Genomic DNA, 12,241 nt, shown 5'->3' with positions numbered 1-12,241 from the left:
TTTACAATACACAGGGGCAGACTTAACGAGGGCTATTCTTGTCATCACTCATTACAAATGATAAATGGTGCCCAAGCAAATCAGCTAATAACTGTCATGAGTTTGAAAAATGACAGTTAGAGGCTGATTAGCTGGAGCACCATTTATCATTCATAACGAATGATAACAAGAATATCACTTCTTGTTGTTAAATCTGCCCCACAGTATAGTTAGAATTCTGCAATTTTAAATATTTTCTGACAAGTCTATTCCTTAAATGATTCATTGACAAAACATTACTTTGGGGCAGATGTATTAAGCCTGGAGACGTGATAAAGTGGTCAGAGATAAAGTACCAGCCAATCAGCTCCTAACTGTCAAAATGACACTTAGGAGCTGGTTGGTTGGTACGTTATCTCTCTTTCCAAGGCTTAGTTAATTTGCTATACTGTACTTACAGCTAGTTTAGTTTAAAGCTACAATTTGTTTAACTTTTCCCTTGGTATTAATGTATACCTTAAAATATACATGCTGTCATTTAGTTTTTGCACATAATTATATTAGGATCTAAAGGACTTTGGGCCTGATTCTTATAGTCAGATACACCTTGTGCATGGCTATAAATAGTGAATTTTCACAAACTGTGCACGCAAAGCGAATTTACACATTTTTGCCTATCTCCGGGTACTGCTGGTGTCAGATAGATGTTGACTGATCTCTCCATGCATGAAACAGACGTTGTAGTTGCACTAAAGTGATCCATCTCATGGGAGTGTAGTCAGAACTCTGTACTATTGTGAGGCGCACGTACAGCAAAGTGATGCCTACTTCTAACAGACCTCTTGCATACAGCATGGGGCGGGTGCAAGTGCCGCTACTAATGACAGTTGCGGATGGAAGAACAGTGGGTGGTGCGACTTCCCGCTTGAAGCCATAGTATACTCATACAGGTTGAGTATCCCTTATCCAAAATGCTTGGGACCATAAGTATTTTGGATATCAGATCTTCCGTATTTTGGAATAATTGCATGCCATCAGTGCCGTTTCTTGCGGCGGGCGAGCCGTGCAACCGCACGGGGCGCCCGCCGCGGCACTTCCTGAGCACTTTCAAACCCCCCTCCCCTCTCCTCCCAAGTGCCCAGCTCGGGGGGCGGGATTTCGCGGAATGACGCATTTGCGTTGTGACGTCACAACGCAATTGCATCATTCCGCGAAATCCCGCCCCCCGAGCTGGACACTCGGGAGGAGGGAGAAGGGGGAGCCAAGACGGCCAGCGCTGCGCAGACGAGGGAGAGGCGGCTGAAGAGCGGGAAGAACCTCTTCAAATGTAAGTCAGCCCCTCTCCCTCTCTCTCTCTCCCTCCCCCCCCCCCCACCACCTGCCGTACTGTGTAAAATGGGGACACTTGTCTGCCGGAATGTGTAAAATAGGGACACTTGTCTGCCGGAATGTGTAAAATGGGGACACCTGTCTGCCGGAATGTGTAAAATCGGGACACTTGCCTGCCGGAATGTGTAAAATGGGGACACTTGTCTGCCGGAATGTGTAAAATGGGGACACTTGCCTGCCGGAATGTGTAAAATGGGGACACTTGCCTGCCGGAATGTGTAAAATGGGGACACTTGTCTGCCGGAATGTGTAAAATGGGGACACGTGCCTGCTGCAATGTGTAAAATGGGGGCACGTGCCTGCTGCAATGTGTAAAATGGGGACACTTTCCTGCCGCAATGTGTAAAATGTGAACACTTGCCTGCCGTACTGTGTAAAATGGGGGCACGTGCTGCCGCAATGTGTAAAATGGGGACACTTGCCTGCCATGCTGTGTAAAATGGGGGCAGGTGCCTGCCGCAATGTGTAAAATGGGGACACTTTCCTGCCGCAATGTGTAAAATGTGAACACTTGCCTGCCGTACTGTGTAAAATGGGGGCACGTGCCTGCCGCAATGTGTAAAATGCGGACACTTTCCTGCCGCAATGTGTAAAATGGGGACACTTTCCTGCCGCAATGTGTAAAATGTGAACACTTGCCTGCCGTACTGTGTAAAATGGAGGCACGTGCCTGCCGCAATGTGTAAAATGGGGACACTTTCCTGCCGCAATGTGTAAAATGGGGGCACGTGCCTGCCGCAATGTGTAAAATGGGGACACGTGCCTACCGTGCTGTGTAAAATGGGGACACGTGCCTACCGTGCTGTGTAAAATGGGGACACTTGCCTGCCGTGCTGTGTAAAATGGGGTCGCGTGCCTGCTGTAATGTGTAAAATGAGGACTTTTTTTTTTTATCGTGTGGTGGCCGTGATGATGAGATCAGATGAGGCCACACCCATCTTAACAAAGCCACGCCCATTTTAACGGGGTCACGCCCCCTTGCCCCTCGCGCTCCGCGCGCGCATACTTTTCCTCTTTATACCTATGGGGGGGGGGGGCATTTTTTCTTATGTGAATGGGGGGGGGGGGGGCATTTTTAAATCTCGCACTGGGAGCCAAATTGGCTAGAAACGGCCCTGCATGCCATAATGAGATATCATGGGGATGGGACCCAAGTCTACACACAGAATACATTTTTGTTTCATATACACCTTATACACACAGCCTGAAGGTACTTTAATACAATATTTTTAATAACTTTGTGTATTAAACAAAGTTTGTGTACATTGAGCTATCAGAAAACAAAGGTTTCACTATCTCACTCTCACTCAAAAAATTCTGTATTTCGGAATATTCCGTATTTTGGAATATTTGGATATGGGATACTCAACCTGTATTAGCATTAGAGATGTGCGGTGGGCACTTTTCGTGTTTTGTGTTTTGTTTCTGGATCCCCACTCGTGTTTTGGATCTGGATTGGTTTTGCCAAAACCACCTTTTCGGGTATTGGTTTTGGATCTGTATGATTTTTCGAAAAAACGTAACACAAAAACAGCTAAAATCACAGAATTTGGTTGTAATTTTGATCCTACGGCATTATTAACCTCAATAACATTCATTTCTAGTCTATTCTAAATACCTCACAATATTGTTTTTAGGCCAAAAAGTTGCACCGAGGTAACTGGATGACTAAGCTAAGCGACACAAGTGTGCGGCACAAACACATGGCCCATCTAGGAGTGGCACTGCAGTGTCAGACAGGATGGCACATTTAAAAACTAGGCCCCAAACAGCACATCATGAAAATAAGAAAAAGAGGTGCAATGAGGTAGCTGGATGACTAAGCTAAGTGACACAAGTGTGTGGCATAAACACCTGGCCCATCTAGGAGTGGCACATAGTGGCTGATTGTCAAAAGTGGACTGCAATTTTTTTGCCACCAACAGCATCTCCTGCAAGCCCCTGTAATTTTTCAAAAAATTCTGCACCACCAAATTAATTGTATGTGCAAAACATGGGATGTGCTGGAATTTGCCCACATGTAATGCATAATGCACGCACAATATTGGTGGCGTTGTCCAATATCACAAATCTCCAGAAGAGTCTAAGTGGGGTAAGCCATTGTGCGATGATGTCCCTCAGTTTCCGTAAGAGATTTTCAGCGGTGTGCCTCTTATGGAAACCGGTGATACACAGCGTAGCCTGCCTAGGAACGAGTTGGCGTTTGTGAGATGCTGCTACTGGTGCCGCTGCTGTTGTTGCTGCGGAAGGCAATACATCTACCCAGTTGGCTGTCAGTCATGTAGTCCTTAGTTTGCCCTGCTCCACTTGTCCACATGTCCATGGTTAAGTGGACACTGGGTACAACCGCATTTTTCAGGACACTGAGGACATTTTTCTTAATGTCCCTGTACAGTCCAGGAATCATTTTCCTAGTGAAGTGGAATCTAGATGAGATTTGGTACCAGGGACACACTACCTCCATCAATTGTGTAAATCCCACTGCACTAATGGGGGATACCGGACGCACGTCTAACACCAACATATCTGTCAAGGCCTCAATTATCCGCTTTGCAACAGGATGACTGCTGTCATATTTCATGTTCCTCATCAAGGACTGTTGGACAGTCAATTGCTTAGTTGAAGTAGTAGAAGTGGTCTTCCAACTTCCCCTCTGGGATGACGATCGACTCCCAGCAGCAACAACAGCTCCTAAAAAACAGCAGGAGCAGGAGGAAGTGGTTCTTGATCTTTCCCTATTTTTTCCTCCAAATTTTTGTTCTCCATTATTTTTCTGGAGTTATATTACAATTACGGCACAGGAGAGTGTACCCCTAAACCACACAGGGCAAACCCTGTAAAAATTATTTGGAATAAATATTAATAACCCCTTTATTTGGAGTAAATAATATCATATACAGCACAGGACAGCGCCACTGGAATTATATGGCAGCACTACTGGACTGGACTTATACAGCAGTACCCTGGACTTATACGGCAGTACCCCTGGACTGGACTTTTACAGCAGTACCCCTGGACTTATACGGCAGTACCCCTGGACTGGACTTTTACAGCAGTACCCCTGGATTTCTACGGCAGTACCATTGGACTTGACCTATACAGCAGTACCACTGGACTTATGGCTGCACAAGACACCACCACTGGACTGATGCAGCACAACACAGCACTACTGGACTGTACTTATACAGCAGCACCACTGGACTAAGGGCAGGACAGGACAATACCACTAGACTGATGCAGCACAAGACAGCACCACTGCACTGGACTGGACTTATACAGCAGCACTGGATTTATGGCAGCAGAGGGCACCACCACTGTGACTGGACTGATGCAGCACAACACACCACCACTGGACTGATGCAGCACAAGACAGCACTGGAATGACACAAAAGAGCAGGTCACCACCCCACTTTTCTGCACAGACACTGAGGAGACATGTCCTCTTGCTACACTCTCCAGGACTGGAGTGAAAGTGGCGGCGAGGCGCGGCTCCTTATATGGAATCCAAAACCCGCAAGAATCCGACAGCGGGATGATGACATTTTGCCTCGTTCTGGTTTCCGAGTCTGGCGGGAAGACCCGAGCCGGACTCGGATCCTGACTCGGGACGTGATGTTCAAGGGGGTTCGGTTCTCAAGGAACCGAACCCACTCATCCCTAATTAGCATAATGTATTTAATGGCTTTCACAGCTTCCTGCAATTACAGATACTTTGCATCCAACTCAGACTCAGGCTCATTACAGTACAGTATGTCTAATGAACTCATAAGTTAGAAAACTGCTTATCTTACTAAATGTATTAGAGATTAGATTTGCTGTCATGCAGATTGAGTCAGATACAATTTATGTTTCTATTAGCTGGGTTTTGGTATTTTTTTGTTTTTCTTTCTAACTAAATAGAAAATTTGTATTCAGTATTTTGATGGCATTTTCATAAGGTTCCATTCGTGCATTTTCAGTATTTTCAGTATCCAATAATGATTATATTTTATACAAGGTGCATATGGAGCAAACTTTAGCTCAAGACAATACAATTGATCTTTAGACCCATCTAAATTTTATCAACACATTTGAAATCAGTGAAGCATCTTGTTCATGTGAAAGCTATTGTCTGAGAAAGACAGAATTATATTGATATACAGTAGCTGATGCTCTGTGCAAAAGTGCATCTCGTAGAAAAAATTATCTTTTTGTTTTCAATATACAGAAGCTATGAAATAAGGAACATTTGGATCACAAAGATAGATAGATAGATAGATAGATAGATAGATAGATAGATAGATAGATAGATAGATAGATAGATAGATAGATACCGAAGAATTAGTCACAGAGTGAGTGACAGGAAGACGGCGTCTGGGGGTGGTAACGGAGTGGTCAGCCAAACACAGGCGTATCATGACTGTTCAGATGGCATTTTCAGGGTGTGCAAAAACTAGCAGTTGTGACCTTACTTACTACTGGAGAGCTCTCTGCATACCGGGAGAGCAGTTCAGCCTGTGCGTCCTCAGAGGCACCCAGACTCTGCAACGTGTTCCGATTTGCAATGATGGTACCGATGTATCAGCAATTATAGGCCGCTGCATGGAAACGATGTGATAGCAGTGCATGTCCCTATGCTCAGGGTAGCTTCTGCCCATTATAGCACATAGTAACAACTGCATACAGCAAAAGATAGCAGCAACAAGAACAACCACATCTGAATCAGGCCCACAATGCAAATATTCAGGGGTGCCAAGAGACAGGAAAACGGGTACTAATTAATTGGGCTCAGACTTGTTGGAGGGCCAAGCATTGGGCCTAATTCTGATTTTATCGCTGGGCAGCGATTTTTGCAGTCCTGCGATCAGATAGTCACCACCTACAGGGGGAGTGTTTTTTCGCTGTGCAAGTGTGTGATCACATGTGAAGCAGAGCTACACAAACTGATTTTGTGCAGTCTCTGTGTAGCCCAGGACTTACTCTTCCAGTGCGATGAGAGCAGGCTGATCGGGACCGGAGCTGACGTCAGATACCCTCCCTGAAAACGGTTGATCCCGCCTGCGTTTTCTCCGGTCACTCCTTGTAAATGGTCAGTTGTCACCCACAAATGGTCTCTTCCTGTCAATTTCCTTGCGAAAGCCCCTGCAAATGGATTCTTCGCACCATGTCCCCCTGTGCGGCCACCGGCGCCCTCTGGGAAAACTACTTTTACTTTTTGTTTGGAGGTGGTGCGGCCATGCCTCCCATATTTGGTCATGCCCCCTCAGTACCCGGACCCATGGCACTCTTGGTGGCCCTGAAAATATGTTGTAGATGCATTTGCCTTATTTAAACGAACTGAAAGGAAATCAAGAGGGGAAACGTGTGTGTCTGTGTTCATTTATAGGCACGGAAAATATAACCAGTCTTTATGAATTATTAGATGCCAGGAGCGGATTGGCCATAAGGCTCACCAAGAAGATTCCTGGTAAGCTGACCTGTCTGTGGGGCATGTTTTGTGTGTTGTTATGTGGCCTCACCCCCCACATGACAAGCAGCCCACTGCACCCAGTACACTGTATTGTCCCCACTCATACTGTTATTCCATCTCTGCAGTACAGCAACACTGCCATCCAGTGATAATGCCATGGCTACACGGTACGTTATACCTCTTGTGCTGCCCATATTGGGCCACTTCTACAAATTTTTATAGGGCCACTTTTAGGGGGACATTTACTAAGCAGTGATAAGAGCGAAGAAGTGAGCCAGTGGAGAAGTTGCCCCATCAACCAATCAGCAGCTCTGTATAATTTTATAGTATGCAAATTAAAGATGTTACTTCAGTGCTGATTGGTTGCCATGGGCACTTCTCCACTGGCTCACTTCTCCGCTCTTATCACTGCTGAGTAAATGTCCCCCTTAGTTCTCAATGCACCCCTGGTCTCAGACACAACTCCAACAAAGGAGGCAAGGAAGACTGCAATTGCATACAGTCAGGACTTCAGGAGGGATCCCACCCTCCTCAACAGACCGCACCCTGATTAGGGCTGCTTCCATCATACATTTCCCATGCTGGTTTTCCATCCCAATACACCCCTGTTAGATACTGAAATAGATTATTGGCTTCAGTAAATGATGACGTGTGTTTGAGGCATGGATTCAGTAGTAGTTAGCATTACTGTCTTACAGCACTGAGGTCATAAGTTAATTTCTTGGTAATTGTCCATCTGTGTGTAGTTTCTATATTTTCCCATGACTCTTTTAACCATAAGGTGGTACAGGTGGCTGCCTAGGTCTCAGTGGCCACTAGGGGGCCCACTTTTACCCGCCAGTGGTCACAATATGTAACGTCTCCTAGATCTCTAGTTGTAGTTCTCAGAAGATGTATGGAATACAATGGAAGAAAACACATTGTATTGTCTGTTTTCAAGAATAGACTCACCAGATAAAGACCTATTGGCCCCTGCTTGTTTGTTTGTTTTGGACATTAATTTAAACCCCATATGTCCTTTCATGTCTTTGATGTATTCTACAGGGATACCCTCATGTTTGTGGGGAGACAATTGCGTACCGAGAGGATTGTATGTTGTGTACTAAGATAGCCAGGGACATGCGGTTAGGTAAATGGCTCAGGAGGCACTGCCTAGTACCAGAGCCAGATTTACACACAATGTATAAGCCCAAGACTTCATGTGGGCATTATACAAAGGTGCAACAGTGTATACTGCTGGAAATTTGGTGAGTTTTGATCAGAGATGTGCAGACAAGGTAGGCAGGGGAGGCACTGCATCACCTGTCATAGACTTTTTACTTCAGCGTTTTGATTATAAAACTGATTAGAATAATACAAAGAAGATATATTTCTAATATATTGTTTGTATTTTTAATATACTTTTTATAGTCAAAACTCTGGCATATACTATGCATCCGGAAAGTATTCACAGCGCTTCACTTTTTCCACATTTTGTTGTTACAGCCTTATTTTAAAATTGAATAAATTAATTTTTTTCTCTCAAAAAATTCTAGACACAATACCCCATAATGACAACATGAAAAAAGTTTTCTTTAGATTTTTGCTACTTTACTAAACATAAAAAACGAACAAATCACATGTACATAAGTATTCCCAGCCTTTGCTCAGTACTTTGTTGATATACCTTTGGCAGCAATTGCAGCCTCAAGTCTTTTTGAATATGATGCCACAAGCTTGGCACACCTATCTTTGGGTAGTTTCGCCCATTCCTCTTTGCAGCACCTCTCAAGCTCCATCAGGTTGGATGGGAAGCGTCGGTGCACAGCCATTTTCAGATCTCTATCAGAGATGTTCAATCGGATTCACGTCTGGGCTCTGGCTGGGCCACTCAAGGACATTCACAGAGTTGTCCTGAAGCCACTCCTTTGATATCTTGGCTGTGTGCTTAGGGTCGTTGTCCTGCTGAAAGATGAACCGTCGCCTCAGTCTGAGGTCAAGAGCGCTCTGGTGCAGGTTTTCATCCATGATGTCTCTGTACATTGCTGCATTCATCTTTTCCTCTATCCTGACTAGTCTCCCAGTTCCTGCTGCTGAAAAACATACCGACAGCATGATGCTGCCACCAACATGCTTCACTGTAGGTATGATATTGGCTTGGTGATGAGCGGTGCCTGTTTTCCTCCAAACATGATGCCTGGCATTCACCCCAATGAGGTCAATCTTTGTCCCATCAGACCAGAGAATTTTGTTTCTCATGGTCTGAAAGTCCTTCAGGTGCATTTTGGCAAACCCCAGGCGGGCTGCCATGTGCTTTTTTACTAAGGAGTGGCTTCCATCTAGCCACTCTACCATACATGATAGGACAAGAGAGATATATCTGCACACTTAGAGAAATAGATAGATTACTTATACCATAGCTTTCAAACGGACCCCAATATTCATAAATCTATTAGTAGATCTTATTGTCTGGGGGTGCAGTCCTATTACAACTATAATTTGAAACAGAAAAACAAAGAGAACCAGGAAGTGGTTGCTTAGTTGGGTGCACAAACACAATTTATAGTGAATTCTTGTACCTTAATAAAATGTAGCTTTTATTGCTTATTCTTTTTAAAAAGACCCATTTTCCGTGGAATACACAGCAAAACATAAAGGTTAAAATATTGGACACATACAGACAATTAAGTGAAAAAGATCGAATTTGGGTGCAAATAGAATTAAAAAGCGGTACCCCACCTGTCACTCCTGAACGGTGTATTAATGAAGATGCTATTAGAGCCACTGAGGTTCGGTGATGTGTTAGATCACTTAATCTCCTAAATATATTAAGATCCTATTGTGGAAAAAGCAAGTGATACATGTTCACAGTATAACCATGGTTGTATTCATTACTACTCTCATTGGAGACCCTTAAAAGTATGTAGCAACCTGTTTATTCGTTGGTGTAATTTAGAAACAATCTTGACTACAGTTATGTTCACAAGCTAGCTGGGCATATTATATTGTTAATACAATGCAACAATGTTTCTCCCGCAGTTATCTGTTAATACGTATCAATTGCTTGTATTTGACATCCTGTAGTGTGATTCCAAACCAGGAATTTTTACCCCTGCAATATTGTTATTACTGCGCTACATCTAAGTATTATCCACCCAGATTGCTACATCAATTGAGTAATATGAGGGATCACATGTATAAACAGATTCAATCAATCGAACACTAAAACAGTAGGTGTCAGTTGAGAGTATCAGATTGTTGTTATATACATACTATGTTACACATGTAGTTAACTCCACTGACTTTTAGGAGGAATAATGTGTGCAATCGCCGTTAATCAGCTAGCAGTAATGATGGTGTGATGTGTTGATACAATATTATATTACCAAACAATATTATGGTTGTAACAATCTATGCATTGATTAAATGTATCCCATATGTTTGCCCCGATATTCATATAGACTTAGACTTGGGGTGGCCACACAATGCAATTATTCAGGGCAGCACCATACACTTTGGGTATTCACTTTAACCATTCAGGAGATTGAACCTAAACAGATCACATTTATTCCCCTCATGCTCTCCGGGCTAATCCATAAAGACCGCTGCTGACACTTGTACTTTGCTTTAATAACTTCAATGTTAGAAGGTGTCAGTACAGGTCTATTTGAACTTTCAATGTAATTTCTTTCTACACCATTGCATAAAAAATAAAGGAGCGTGGCAGGCCACTGAAACGCCGACATGCACATTTTGCTGTATAGCCGTATATAGCCGTAGTAGTTGTGTGTAGAATTTTTTGGGAAAAAATAAATTTATTCGATTTTGGAATAAGTCTGTAACATAACAAAATGTGGAAAAAGTGAAGCGCGGTGAATACTTTCCGGATGCACTGTATAGTATGTTAATATGACAGGAAAAGCTCTGCCTCAACTACCTCACCCTACCATATGTCACTGAAAATAGCTAATTATTAATTTGTATGCAATTCAATATACAGTATACCATGTAAAATAGAGATAGAAAAAGAGTGAAAAAGTGAGGGACTGTCATGAGCCACCGCTGTGGCTCATTCCTGTTTGTGTAACTGCAGCCTTTCTCCTGTACAGATGGAGCCCTCCACATCTATCCCTTTAATAGGATTAATTGAGCCAGGGCAGTCGGACTTAATCCCCTGCTGTAATGACTTAATGCCCTGCTGTATTGTTCTTTCTGTATTGTATTGCAGCTGAGAACATTAGATGAAAGGCTTATGCTAATAAGCCTTGGTGCACCTAGGCGCAGCAGAGAAGACTAGATGAGCGAGGCTCCATCTGTATGTGTGGCTTGTGCAGTCTCACCCGTCAGATAATTAGGCCATTACCTTGTGTCTGGCTTTCCATCCATCCTGATGGGGCTTGATTCCTTTATTACTCTACCTGCCCCTGACCTGAGTCCGGTTATAGCTTGAAGCTCCCTGTTTCCTGTTTGTACCTGTGTCCGGTCCCTGTTCCTTGGTGGAATCTAGAATCTGTGCAGTTAGTGCTGTCTGTTCCAGTTGCCAAGCCTGCTATCACTGCACACAGTGTAATCCTGTGTACCCTGTCCTGCCCGAATCCTGAGTTCATGCTCTTAGTGAGAACCTGTCAGGCTTTGAATATCCAAGATTCTGAGATCCTGTCTGACTGCTTTTCTGATTGGATCCAGCTAGCCTCGTATTCAGGTTTTGGTGTGGAATTTCCACACAGGCACTGCCTATATTTCTTTATTGTCTCCACCTTGTGCATTGTCACTTTAATATTTTATACAGAGGGAAAAAGATGCAGGTGCATTATCTCACACTAGCTCAACCTTTAATAACCAGAGGCATTTAGCATAATCCTGGCCAGGGCTGTGAGCTTACCCACCGCACCAAGGTAGCCTCTCATTGGGTAAGTCCCTAACACTAACTACAGGGGTTCAGGTCCAGGGGGCAGGACACCCCAAAGCCACCAAGCCAGACAAACCCAAGGCACAGCAAGAGTGATACAAGTAAAGAATTAGGTAGGAGCAGCTGATGCTGCATGTGTGAATAATGTGAAGAGTGAAAGAGAATGGTGTGAAAGTGTTACACATATATAAAACAAACTATAAGTGCCATAATGTATTAAAATAAATGTTAGATTGCAATGCCCCGAGGGTGTCCAGCCATGGCAGATCCAGGAAGCCCCGGCCCCAGAGAATCCCCCCCAATATTGACTGCCATAATAAACAAATGTAGGAGTCTTACCTCAGTGTGCTCATTCCACATATGCCAGCCGGAGTGCTGGGCACCATAATTAGGTAATGAGGTGCTACTCTGCTTGAGACTTAATACAATATACAGAGGGGAAAAAGATGCAGGTGCACTCAAGCAGAGTAGCACCTCATTACCTAATTATGGTGTGCAAACTAGGCCCCCCCTTCCTTTGCAACGGATTCTATATA

General features: G+C 43.9%; 1 protein-coding gene across 2 annotated transcripts in view; it reads left to right on the top strand.

The window, feature by feature from the left end:
• GADL1 (glutamate decarboxylase like 1) overlaps nucleotides 1-12,241 on the top strand; it is a 604,742-nt gene that overhangs the window by 287,535 nt on the left and 304,966 nt on the right. The gene's annotated exons all lie outside the window — the stretch shown is intronic.

The sequence above is a fragment of the Pseudophryne corroboree genome, chromosome 5, assembly GCF_028390025.1.
Source record: "Pseudophryne corroboree isolate aPseCor3 chromosome 5, aPseCor3.hap2, whole genome shotgun sequence".
NCBI classification, from domain to species: domain Eukaryota; kingdom Metazoa; phylum Chordata; class Amphibia; order Anura; family Myobatrachidae; genus Pseudophryne; species Pseudophryne corroboree.
Note: the sequence above shows the minus strand (reverse complement) of the source record. Positions and strands in the feature narration are given on the sequence as shown.